At 30.6% G+C, this 14,053-nt stretch overlaps 1 pseudogene; it reads left to right on the top strand.

Annotated features, from left to right (window-relative positions):
• The first annotated feature begins 248 nt into the window (after positions 1-248).
• LOC118039633 (gluconokinase-like) lies at positions 249-3,619 on the top strand (annotated as a pseudogene).
• The last annotated feature ends 10,434 nt before the right edge of the window (positions 3,620-14,053 follow it).

Here is a 14,053-nt window from a genome sequence, read left to right as displayed (position 1 = left end):
GGCAGCTACAAAATATTATAAGTTTATTTGTTTTATTGTTTCAAAAATGTTTTTTTTTTAAAATTAATTTTTTTTATTTTTTTATTTATTTTAAATTAATATAATTTTAATGTTTTTAAATAATATTAATATTTTTTTTTATTTTAATACAAAAAATTATTTAAAAAATAACTACAACACAGAAGCTGCCAGTACCTGCTGCCTGTGAAGGAATAATTTTGGTCATAGGTCTTGCCTGAAAAAAATATATAAAGCCAGCCGTAGGCAGATGCAAGTCTAAAAAGATCAGATCGTTTAGGTAAATCTTGTCCGTCTTCTATTTTTATCCTCAGTCGTTTTAGAAGGTCAAACTCATCTCTTTATTTTTCTGACGTTATATTGTTGAATGCCACTTTTAACAGAAAGCAATTTGCTGTCAGGTAATGGTTATTTATGATTACATTTCAAACTTATTAATTATTTGAGGCTGTAGTATGTTGTTTATTTATGGTGCCCAAATTTCACCCTCAGCATGAACATATATATAAAATTGGTTTTGAACCATGGACTCTGGTCTTGTCAAACAAACATGAAATTTGAAGTTCACGGATGTTGTTGGCTCATCTCAAACCTTGAGTTTCTGTCAGATTTTGGAGATCGAGTATAATCAGGTTTAAACTAAGAACAGAGGCATCAATAACATTCATTTTATATGTTTTCCAGATTGTGACCTTGCTTGATTTCCTTTCTTCAATTGAAATCTATCTCTCTGACCTGAATCTTAATCTTTATGTGCAAAATCTAAATTCCCATAATCATGCGGACCATGGGTCAGATTACATTGGGATTTTGTGCCTCAAATTATCGCAAGGTGTTTGGAATTCGATTGCCCTCTCATTTCTTTCATACTAATCTCCTGCAGTCACATTCATTTATTCTTTGGTTGGGGTTAAAAGGAAACTTTTATTGGCGTTTGGAGCTGCATGCTTTTGAGAACATTGAGATTACGCAAGTGTGTGTAATTAGCCAAATATGGCTTCTGATCTCCAAGGTCTCTATATTCAATGCTTCAAACATACTTAATCTTCTTTTCCTCTTTGTTGCAATTCTGGGATTGTTCTTTGTTAATATCCTGATAGTATTCTTTTCTTTTGAGTTTATAGGTAAAGCGATTGTAATCATGGGTGTCAGTGGCGCTGGGAAATCGTAAGTTCTATCCTCATGTATCTTTTTGTTGTTATCAGTTCTAAGAAATCATAAAAGCTTTGAACCTCAACCACAATGCTCTTACGTTTCCCCTTCATCTTATCTCATACATCCTTGAATTAAAATCCTCAGTAATGTCTTGTCCACTGTTTCATTGAATCAACCTCAATCCTTATGGGAAAAACAAGAAACAAAATGTCTAGGCTTCTAAGTTTTACAGTTTCTTCCCTTTTGTATCTGAGATAGCTACATGTAAAGTGATTCTTATTTCTTTATTTCCGTAATATCCTCAACAAAGCTAGCTGCCCACCCTTGAAGATTCATATCCATCTTTATTGTTCTCAAAGCATTATAAAGTGGCTAATGTGTTTAAGGTCATCATTGCGGCTGTGATTGTGTTCCCAGTTATGGTTATGGTGTTCCTTTTTAAGGGAGAATCTACTTACTACTAGTCTCACACCAGTAGGTTCAACTATTCAAGGAATCATTCCTTGTTAGAAAGCCTCACACTTTCAACAACATAAACCACACTGCTGAATTGTTAGTGACTTTATTGACTGCTGGAAAAAGAAGATATAAAGCTAAAGTTGCCAATTACCTAACCTGTATAACGATAAATCATAACCACCCAAACGCATGAATACAGATTGTGCAAGTGGATGCAAATAAAATAAAGACTTAAAAAACCATAAAATAGACCCACAAAATAATAAAATTTGGAAGCGGAGGCTGCTATTAAGAGTGCCTTGATAGAATAACGTGAACAGTAACAACCCACCACCAAAAGACTAACTCCCAAGTAGAGCCAGCTTCACCGTTATCTCACCAATTCAACGATTGATGCATATAAATCTGTCTGTTTTGATCTCTTCTGTAAAGCTTAAGCTGATTTCCATCATCTTTATTGGCTTGGTGAAACTGGATCTTGTCGAGTGATCAACTAGATATTGCTAGTACAAATCTGAATTTAACCATTCATTATTTCCCTGTCCATATCATATACTTTTGTTCCTTGTTCTCTTGCATTTTATATTCTTATCTACTTGGCATATCTTTCATTTTCTTGATCATGTGCTGTATAGTGTAAGTTTGAACTCCCATACAAGTTGAAATCGTGAACTCTTGCTAAAACTAAAAATCCTCTGACTGGAAAAATATCCCCTTCTCCCGTACTTAATCTGTGCTTCAAACCCCTTTATTTAACAAAAAAAACGTCTGTACTTCAACAGTACAATAGGTGAGCTTCTGGCCAAAGCTTTGGACTGTAGTTTTCTGGATGCTGATGATTTTCACCCTCAATCAAACAAACCTATAAACTAATTCGGTATTTTTTATTTAACTACTCACTGCATTGTTGTTTGCTTTTAAAGTCTTCATGCATTTATTAAATTTCTTTACATTCTTGCGTCCTATCACTTACTCTCCCCCCCCCCCCATCACTATAGACAAAATGCATCAAGGAATACCTCTAACAGAGGAAGACCGGATTCCATGGCTTGAAATCCTACAAGATGCTTTAAGGGAGAGCTTGATCAGTGGAAAAACTGTAGTGCTCAGCTGTTCTGCTCTGCAGAAACAATATCGAGAAATTTTTAGATCTGCAGACTGTAATTACCATCATGGAAGCTTTAACAGTGCAGTTAAGTTCGTGTTGCTGGATGCCAAGGCTGAGGTGCTTGCGGAGCGATTAGATAAAAGAGCTGCAGAAGGGAAGCCTTTCATGCCGGCAAAGCTGTTGCAATCTCAGTTGGAGTTGCTTCAGATAGATGATTCTGAAGCAATATGTAAAGTTGATGCTACTCTAAATCCTCAAGCACTTGTAAATGCCATAAAAACTTTGATTTTCAGACCAAGAAAACCAATTGCATTATAAGTGCAGAGTGAATTCAAGATCAGCCACTTCAAACTTGCTTCGTGATAAGAAAAACCCAACTTGGTTCCATTAAAGATCATGTGGCCGTACAGATTTGTAGATTTAATAATCCAAGGAATTGATTAGAAACTTCTAAGTTTTGTTATATTAAATCATTGACAAGCCACGGAACTGGCTCTGTGTCATTTGATCGTATTTTTTATGTTTCCAATCGGCTAATCCATGATTGATAAAACTGTTTAATAGCTTGCAAAGAGATGGTGAGATGATTTAAGATGAAATTGTGCACCTCATACGAAATTTTGAACAAAGAGCAAAGGAACAAGCCTATTGAATAGGAGCTGTTAGAAGCTGCCATGAGGCCACAGCTGTTTCCAACTCTATCTCAACAACGTTGTCGTGCCTACTTGGAAGACAGACGTGGGTTCGTTGTGCTTTTAACTTTGAATTGTCTATATTTCTCAAACCAGTACTTGGTCAAGGAATGTTTGATCTGGAAATATTAAAGAAAAAAATTTGATAGCTTTCGAATAAAAGTAAGGTAAGAAAATATGAAGCTGATTGTTGTGAGTGGTGTTCATTTTCTCAAGTCAAATTTTTATTTTTAAAGCATTGCAACCTCTTTATACCAAAAATAATATATTCCTTGTCTAACTTACGTAGTTTGATAGCTTTCGAATATATTGTGTGATTACTCTAATATAATATATATATATATATATATATATATATATATATATGTTGTAAGGTAGAATGACAACTTGAAATAAATTATCTATTAGAAGATGAAGATTCACAATATCAATCAACAAAGTCATGAATAGGACAGACACAATAAGATAGATGTTGCAGTATAATAAAAACACATATTGTGAGTGAATAAGAAATACAAATTATACTAAAATTAAGATTATATACTCCTTATTTAACTCAAATAGTTTGTATAAAATTAAAATTTTAAATTTATATTAAATAACATTACAAAAGGCCATCTAACAATTATAAAGGATGACCAACCTCTCTCTCTCTCTCTCACACACACACATATATATATATATATAAAAGTTATTCACAAGCTTTCTTTCTTTTGTTTATTGTAGTTTAGAACTTTTGTTTATTGCTTTTCTTTACAATTTATTTTTACCTTCCTCGCTTTTCTTTATTGTTTTTCTAGTTTGTCATCCTTGTCTTATCTTAACCAGTTAAAGTGAAGTTAGAAATTCAACACTTAGCTTTATTTGTGAGGCCAATACCTCCTTGTACTTGGAATTAAGTTTTTAATTATAATTTTTTTTATTGGAAAAAAAATAATATGTAGAATATTAATTAAAGAATCAACAATCAATCAACATATTAATTATCTTACAAATCAATAGATTTAGATGCCAGGTAAAAGGAAATATAAACACAATTACAAATTAATGATGCCAAAAAATCGAACTAGAAAAAATTATGGTTCGTAAGTTCATGAGGCATAAATGCATTAAAATTTTAAAACTTTCCCCTCAACAATGATCCATACAATTCAAAATCAATCAAAACCTATCTAATGACATGAAGAATACCTTATTCTTAAAAAAACATCAATCACACACGAAAAGATCTTCTAAAGCTTATGTTATAGTAAACCTACAAGTTATCTAATTATCCACTCATTAGCAGTGTTTACACAAGAATGAATGTGTTTATAGAAAAAAAATAAACATTTATATATTAACTAAGTAAGAACAATAATTGTTCGCTAACAAACATGGACAAGAAAGATACACTTGACCACATCTAAGAAGAGTGCAAATTGTCCAAGAAAAGATAGGACGTGATTCACCAAAGAAACCAGGAGTGAATGTCATGATGAGCACGACATTAAATGGCAGAGCTGTCTTTTAGAAATGGAGAATGTTTTGGGTTAATTATAAAGTTATGATTAAAGTGAGTCACCACCTAATATCATGGTCATTGAAAAACTTTTGATATATGAGAGTTTGGGTAAGGGGTCTAGTTGTGCAATAGGAAGATATATCACTATGAGTATACCCTATCTATAGTAAGCTGCATCGTTGATTGATTATTAATCTAAGACATGTTTTTATCCGTGGGTCTCATCTAAGATTCAAGGCAGATCTTTTTTCGCGAGGAAATCTCTATCTTATCATTTTAAATCCTAACCATTCTAAAGCCTTAGTTTTAGCAATGCATTTATTTTCTATTTTACATCTTTAATACTTAAAGGTATACTTTACAGTGTAATTTTATATTTTCAATATTAAAGTCTACAACTAAATGCTAATGCTCTAAATATTATTTAAGAAAATTCATTGTTGAGGGATTTTTGGTATTTTTACCACATCCTAATGGATAATTATAAACTGGTTATAATATTTATTTTTGCAAGATAAAATGCAATTTTTTAAAATATGCATGAAAAACCTTTAGAATTTGTCCTTATGCATTAAAAAAAATCATATTTGTTTTGTGTTTTTGATATGAGGAATTGTTTTTGAACTTTTTAGATTGTTTTTTGAAATTTCAGAGAAAATCATGTTTTTTTAATACTAAGTTTGTATTTTATAGTGTAAGTCTACAACCCAATGAAATTCTTGAAAAAAAAAATATTTTTTAGTTCCTAAAATAAAGGATTTTTTTTTTTAATTTTCTGATTTTTTTTTTTGAAATTTTTCTGAGAAACATTAGGTATTTTTAATATCGGGTCCGTATTTATAATGTAAGTCTACAATCTGATATCAGGCAAAATTACTAGAAAAGCATACGAGCGACTCACAAATAAATTTGAAATGATCCCTAAATTTTTTTTTTGAAATTTTTAAAAGTTTGTCTGGCTAGACACACAAATATAAACAAATTAAAAGCTAAAAGGAAAGGCTTAAGGTGTGTTTAGCAAAAACACTTCTAGGAGCCAAACTGGGCCTTATTTCTTGAGAAAAAATGGGGCGGGCCAAACACACTCTTAACTTTTGGGTTGGGCTTGGCCCAACTATATGAGACAGGACTATTAGGCCTAAGGAATGCACACAAGTTGGGCTAAGGCCCAGCCCAACCTGATTTTTTATTGGGCTAGCAACTAGTCCAACAAATCTTCTTCTCTCATTTTTTTTTTTAAATAAACAAGGGTTGGACTGAGCCTAGACATAGGATGGGCTTGAGTCCAACCCATTTTGATGGCAAGAATACTAGCAAACATGGTTGTCATACTATGTTGAAGCCATAAAAAAAATACAATGTAATGACTCAGGAGGAAGAAGCTTACCTAGGCGAGAGGTGGTTGTTCGTTGGTAGCACAATAAGTGCTAGTGATGGCCTATGGTAGTTGTTGGAGGAGGAGAAACATTGCTAGCTAGACAACTAGAAAAAAAGATGATTTGTAGTTGTTCCCCCCCCCCCTTTTTCTCCCTTTATTTTGCACAAATTTCATCATATTTATAGAGGATGAAAAAGGGACATTTGATCTTTATTGGGCATGAATCTTAGCCCTTGATTCAAACAGGAAGGATCCTATATTTATTGGGCATGAATATAGTTGAATGGTAAAAAAAGTTTATGCCAATGAGAAGACATAGTGATAGTTATGATGCTGGTGGTGGTGATGGTTATAATAATAATAATAATAATAATAATAATAATAATAATAATAATAATAATAATAGTCTTTAAATCAAGTTTATATTTTTTATTATTTCAATAATAATAATAATAGTGGTGGTGGTGGTGGTTATGATGATGGTGATGATGATAATAGTTGTGTAGTGGTGGTGGTGGTTATGATGATGGTGATGATGATAATAGTTGTGTGGTAGTGGTGGTGATGGTGATGGTAGTGGTAGTGATAATAATAATAATAATAATAATATATTGAAACTGATAAAAATAAACAATTAAAAAGAAAAGGGGTTTCCTTATAGTTATATGGACAATCCGATATTCACTACAATAGTCAAGTGAAGTCTATGGCCTTAAAAAAAAACACTTGCCTTGGAGCTAGGGGTGTTTTTGTATTTTCATATGGTTTATTAGAGAAAAATACTCCCGAAGATAAAAGAATCAACACAATCATGACATCTTAGTATTTTTATTAAACAACCAAATTACATATGCGCCCTTGAACCCACGAAATGTAAGTAATTGAGGTTAAGGATATTAGGGTCTTTTACCATTTTGAAATATAAAAAAAAATTGTTGGCATGTTGGGGCCACCACGTGCTTTAGGTGGTGTGTGTAGCGGCATCTGATGTAAGTAAATGTAAGGAATGTTTAGTCAGTTTAGCCTTAGGATTTTCACTAGATCTCCACTTCAAATCATAAATCATAGAAACAGTAGGGTGACCATCTTGGGTTGATAGAGAATTACACTCTGTAATATAGATGAAGACCATATTGAATCAAAAGCCTTAGAATGATTAGATTTTCATCAAATGACCATAATGACCACATTTCATGTGGACCACATTCTCTCTCTTTGATAGTGGATAGAAATATCAAAGGCTTATATAGTTAAACAACACATTTTAGGAAATTTACAAAAAATAGATTCCAATTGATTGTCTGGATAAAATGAATCATTCCTAAGTTTTAATGTTATAGGAATTTTTCATATCAAATTAAAGTTATATGGACTCTTTAGATGCAATATTAATTTTAAAATGTTTAAACTTAATTTTATGTAATCTAAGTCTTTATAGAATTTAATTTAGCATTAAAAAATGTTTTTGTTAAAAAATAGTTGTACATAATGAAAAGTAATGCCTTATGAGAAATTCTTTTATCAAATATTTTGGTATTATCACTCAAATTATTTTTCAATAGATAACATAAAGTTTATCAAATGAGCTCTTGCATTTTTTTCTCACTAAAAAGTTTCTTACCCATTTTTTTTTAACCAAGTGATAAACTTTTAATTTTTTTAAAAAATTGTACTTTAAGCAATATTAATTTGAAAATGTTTAAACTTAATTTTATGTAATCTAAGTCTTTATAGAATTTAATTTGGCATTTAAATTTTTTTGTTAAAAAAATAGTTTTATTGCCAAAACTTGTACGTAATGAAAAGTATTGCTTTATGAGAAATTCTTTTATCAAATATTTTGGTATTATCACTCAAATTCTTTTTCAATGGATAACATAAAGTTTATAAAATGAGCTCTTGCATTTTTTTATCTCTAAAAAGCTTCTTATCCATTTTTTTTAACCAAGTGATAAACTTTAATTTTTAAAAAAATTATACTTTAGTTATTTTAAACTCAAGAGCTAACTTTTCTTAAGTGATTAATTTATTTTACCTGTATTTTTTTTTTTTAAAAAATGGTGTTATAACCATTCATAATAGATGAAAGAACACTCTAAAAGTTCATAAACAATTAACTGAAGATTTTTTTTAATTTATAAATACGACTTATTCACTCCATGTGAACCAACTCACATCTTACAACACTTATGCTTACAAATTTGCTTATCTAAAATATTTCATTACTTTCGTAATCTTCTAAAAGTTTTAAGCTTTTCTTATATCAAATCATAATTTCACTTTCTTGAGCTTAAACAAATCATAGATTAAACAATCCCTCTTTTATGGATATAAGGATTCATCCTCTTGATGGAATTGCTCCTAGTTACCTTTTATGGTTTTAGTTGTCTTGTCACTCGTTATGTCATGACCAAATTTCAATGTTAGGTTCATGTTCATCATGCTTCCCTAGTAAGATTGTACGGGGATATCCTAAAGATGGTTCTAGCTAATATGTTTAAGTTGGATGATTAACCTATTGGTTTTGAAAATATCCTTCATCGTATAGGAAAATGAACCTTAAAAGTTCAGATATCTCAAGGCATGCAAGGTGCAAAAAGTATAGACCAGGAGAATCTACATTGGTTAATAATACATATAAAATCAATCATATATTACAAATTATTCAACACAAATAAATTAATTAGGACAAATGCAACATATACACTTATACAATAATTACACATTGCAAATTCATCTAAGCAAGTGAATTAATGCATTGAGGTTCTAATTTGACATTTGGGAGTGGATGGACAAAAGATGTTGGATCAAAGGGAGGCAATGCCAGCTTATAGTGGTCACTCGCAGAAGCAAGACTAGAGTTCTGAGATAATAACACGTGGCGGTCACTTGTTGTGTTTAGATTTATACAAAACAACAACAAAGATGATGAAAAAAACTATGAGATCCTTGAATAAAAAGGGGTTTCAAATTGTGGCTACTGTTGGGTGTATTTGAGGCTTTTTATGGGTTTATTTTTTGATCCAGGTTGAAGGGCTAGATTTTTTATGAAGGTTCAATCGGATTCAAGGGATAAGGCAAATGATTTGGGTGGGTTTATTAGGTTTGGTCTATTGGATTTATGGTTGTGACACTATAGTGGATAAAAGGAAAAAGAAATATGTTGATTTGAGTTTGTGGGGTTGATTTGGTGGCATTGCCATAGGTGCATCTGATTGGAAGTGCTAGAGGTTGTTGCTACTGACAGTGGCGGAGCCACATAGTATATTAGGGGGGCAATTGCCCCCTTAATTGTTTTTGAATAATAGAGATTAATTTAATTATTTTGAATTAATTAAAAATTATATTATTTTTAATTGAAATACTAAAGGTATAGAATTAAAGTTTTTATGAGATGAATAAGCAAACATTTCAATTATTGTCAGTAAATAAAGATTGAAATTTGTAAAATTAAAGGTTGGTTTTTAAAAAAAAAAGAATTTTTTTTATTTTTAAAAATAATTTATCATGATAAATTTAAAATATCAATATTGATCCATATTCATGCATTATATACAACATGCTATATGGTAATAGGTGTGTGAAATCAGTTGTGATGAATTAATGTGTATTCTATCATGAATTTCATATGAAAGATTTATAATTATTATGTAACTGAACTTAATTTTGTTTATTATAAAAACTTAAAAAGAATGATTATAATGTAATTTTTTTATGTTAAAAGTATTTTAAAATTAATTTTGCTTTATATGAAGTTGGTATTTTTATTTTAAATTAATTTTTAATGTATATTCATATAATATATATATTTCCCCCTTATTCAAAATATTCTGGCTCCGCCACTGGCTCCTAACATGGTCGTTGATTTTGGTCGGAATCTGGCAATGCTACTAACATGTTGTTTCTATTTTTTGTTGGGTGGTAGGGTTGTTGTCAGGTAATTTTGTTTCTTTGCTTTTGCTTCTTTTTTTTTTTCTAGGGTTAAGTTTCTATGTGTTTTTTTTCTCTATTTATATTGTCTTGCTTCTCTAAAAACAAAAAAAAGCCCAAACTCAAAAATGATACTAAACATTTATATTATTTCCTTCTTGAACTGGGAACTCTCTAAAAATTTTTATTTCTTTATTTTTTCTTGATTCTTTAGTTCACAATCATCTTAATTCTCTGTTTTCTTTATTGCCTCTAATTTCATTCCTTAAATTTTATTTTATTTTTCAACCTTGCCATCTAAAAAAAAATAAAATAAAAGTGTAGAAAGTTATTAAATGATGGAAATTGACTTGATTTTATCCAAAATATATAATAATTTTAATATTTTTTAAAATACATGGAAAAACATTTTGGACAACCTTAGTAGTGTCAGGAAAATGCCATTATTCATTTATGTTTTGCCGAAGAACTTATGATTTTATGTCGAGTAGATATTGATTTGGTAGGGATTGTAAGGAAGGTCTTCGATGATTTTGCTAGGTTGTCTAGGCTGGTCACAAATCTGGCAAAAAGCCAAGCTTTCTTATTAGGTGTTGATGATGAGCTTGGAGCTTCTTTGCAGATTCTTTTGGTTTTTAAGTTGGGTTATTTGTCGATCATGTATCTAAGAGTCTCTTTGATCTCTACTGGACTAAAACATAATGATTACATGTTTTTGGTTGGGCGAATTCTCTCAAGGATTAAGTTGTGGACTTTAACTTCTCTTACTTATGTTGAACATCTTCAACTGATCAAATCTGTTCTCTTTTTTATCCAAGTATACTGGTATTTTATGTTTATTCTACCTTGTTCTATTATCATGAGAATTGAGGGCATTTTAGTTGTCTTTCTCTGTAAGGGTTATTCTATTTTTTTATTCTGTGGCTAAGGTAGCTATTCTCAAGCATGTTTGGAGACTACTTTCAGACATGTTATTAGTTTGGTCAAATTGAGTGCATAATATTTTGCTCGAGGGTTGTTCTTTCTAGCACATTAGACCTCTTTCAGTATTTTCTTGGGCTTGGAGGAAGATTTTTTTCCAGTAGAGATCAATGTAAAGAGATTTTTGTTTAATGTATTGATGATAGGGCTATTACCTCTCTGTGATTAGACTACTAGTTGTTAGATGGGCAACAATTATGTGACCTATTGCTTTTCAAGGTGCTATACTCTTTTGGGATGATCTAAGATACAAAGATGTCAAATATTTTTTAGGGTTCTTAGGCCTTTCCTCTTGGCAACCACCTTCTAGCCAATATGGGACTCCATTCACATCCATCCCTGGATCAACTCTCTAGCTCATTATATCTGGAAAGGTCACTCTTTAGAAAAATTCACGATTGACTTGGCTTAGAAAACACTTAGGGATACCATCCCTGAGGACATTATGCACCATTTACTCTAGTTCTCGAGCCATACCCAATAACATTCTTTCATCTTCTGGCTTTATTCCTTAGGTTGGCTTTATATTATGGACAGGTTACATGTGCTTCACATCATTCCCTTCTCGGTATGTATCCTTTGTGATTTCAATGTAGAGATTCATGACCATCTATTCTTTAAGGGCCCTTTCTCAACCTCGATTTAGGGACATATCTTGAGCATGAATCTCATTTTATGGTCATCCATGACATGAAAACCTCTACTTAAGTAAGCATCCTTACACCTCCAAAAGAGAAAGAAGTTCGCACATATTCTAGCTCAATTAGTCCTCTCACTATAGTCTACTACTTAATCTGGTATGAGAGGAACAATAAAGTATATTCTTAATTTTCTAGACTCATTGAGATGTTTGCTCATAGATTTTTGATTTAGTTAGATCCTGATTTATAGACTTGTATCCTAGAATTTAGGTTCCAACTCAACTTAAGGCCATTTGGAGGCTCCCAAGATGACTATCTTTCTACTCTAACTGTTAGTTAGTGTTTGCCTGCAGAACCAGTCAACCGATTCCTGAGTTTTTTAGACTTTTGTTTTTCTAATTTTTTAGCTTCTTCTTTAGCTTTTGATTTGTTTTTATGTTACCTTAAGGTCTTTGATCCAAGTAACAAAACTATATACTTCTTGGTGCATGCTTCTCGTGTTTTTTATAATTTTTTTTCTTTTTATACAACTTACCTTTATATAAAAAAAATTTAGACTAATTAGTTCCATATAGGGTTTCCTTTTTCATTTTTAGGAAAAATATGGGACTCTTTATTTCATTCATAAAATTCACCTGTTTAATTTAGAATATATTCTATTTCATATATATATATATATATATAAAATTAGTCCTTTATATTTCTTTAAATTTTTTGTAGGATTGAGTTGAATGCTTTAAATTTATTTAAAACAATAATAACTAAATGTATTAGTTTGGCAGGAGAAAATTATATATTTAGTAACCCAATTTTATTTTATTTTTTATATGAGATATAAACTTTTGTATTGTTTTCTATTTGCATGCCCATTCTTACTTTATGTATGAGTGTTGATGTGTCTTTTATCTCATTACTTATGGTAAAAAAAAAACAAGAAGGAAGAGTACCAATGTAAAAATCATAAAAAAGGAAGGTAAAGATGACAAAAAGTGAAGAGAGTGAAAGTTGAAATTGAATGTTTGAACCTCAAGTACCTATATTTTATAAATAAAATCTAATATCAAGATCCATTTAACTTGGAGTGGATTTAATTTTATTTTTAAGATGTAGTAGCCTTGTACCCGAGCTACGTTGTAGGTAGCGCGATTAAGTTTTTAAGTTAGCGCAAGAGAAGAAGATGGTTGCATTATAGATGCGTTTTCATGTATCATAATTTTTTTAATTGAGAAATAAAAAGATGTTTATGTGAACACTAATTAAATACTAAAACGAGAAGTTAATATTCGAAATTGAAGCGCAAGATAGATGCAAATGCAAATATTTTGTATTGATTTTTCTTTTCTTTTATATGTTTTCATTTGTTTCTTCTTAGAGAGTAATTGTCATTGCTAATAATGAAAGACTTATTTCTATAAAAACATAATTCAAATGCAATTAATTGATATAAGATATATGATTACTACTTAAATATGCATTTTTATAAAGGTTTTATATCATCATTTTGCACTTGAAGTATCAATAACTCCTTAATTAAAGCATGTTTTATAATAACATACCTAATAATATAAGATACCTTTAATTTATGGTAAATGTTCATCTTAAATGCAGGCCTATCATATAAATAAAAGGATTGATTGATGAGTTTAAGTATTGAAATTGAAAGGACAAGGAGAGGGCCAAACTTAGAAAAGAGATGTTGGTGCAGTCCAAACTGGAACTCCTTCTTTCTGTCGCAGCCACCTGGTGTTCCATGATTTGGGTTGCTTTTTGCTGCTCCAATTCTAAAATTGTCATTTAGCCTATGTTATTTTCTCTCTTTTTTCCTTTGTTTTGCACTCCTGCTCTCCTTTTCTTAGCAGTTTAGCTTTACTTGGATTCCAATTACTGTTCCTAAACACACTTAATTGCTCAGTACTGGATTTGCCAAATATATTATCAGTCACTTTCTTATAGCAATGTTATTCTCAAGTTCGATCCAAATTGATTTGAATGAAAATAAAATTTTTAGAACCGATAAGACTTGGGTAGACTATTGATATGCCGACCCGATCCTAACCTGAAAATAAATAAATAAGTTTAAAGTTTATATATATATATATATATATAATATATATATGAAATTAATATATACTAAATAATTATAATTGTAATTTTTCAACGAGTACCCCTAAATCTAATTTAGACGGA

The sequence above is a fragment of the Populus alba genome, chromosome 16 (assembly GCF_005239225.2).
Source record: "Populus alba chromosome 16, ASM523922v2, whole genome shotgun sequence".
Classification (NCBI taxonomy): domain Eukaryota; kingdom Viridiplantae; phylum Streptophyta; class Magnoliopsida; order Malpighiales; family Salicaceae; genus Populus; species Populus alba.
This window is presented reverse-complemented; position numbering and strand designations above follow the sequence as displayed.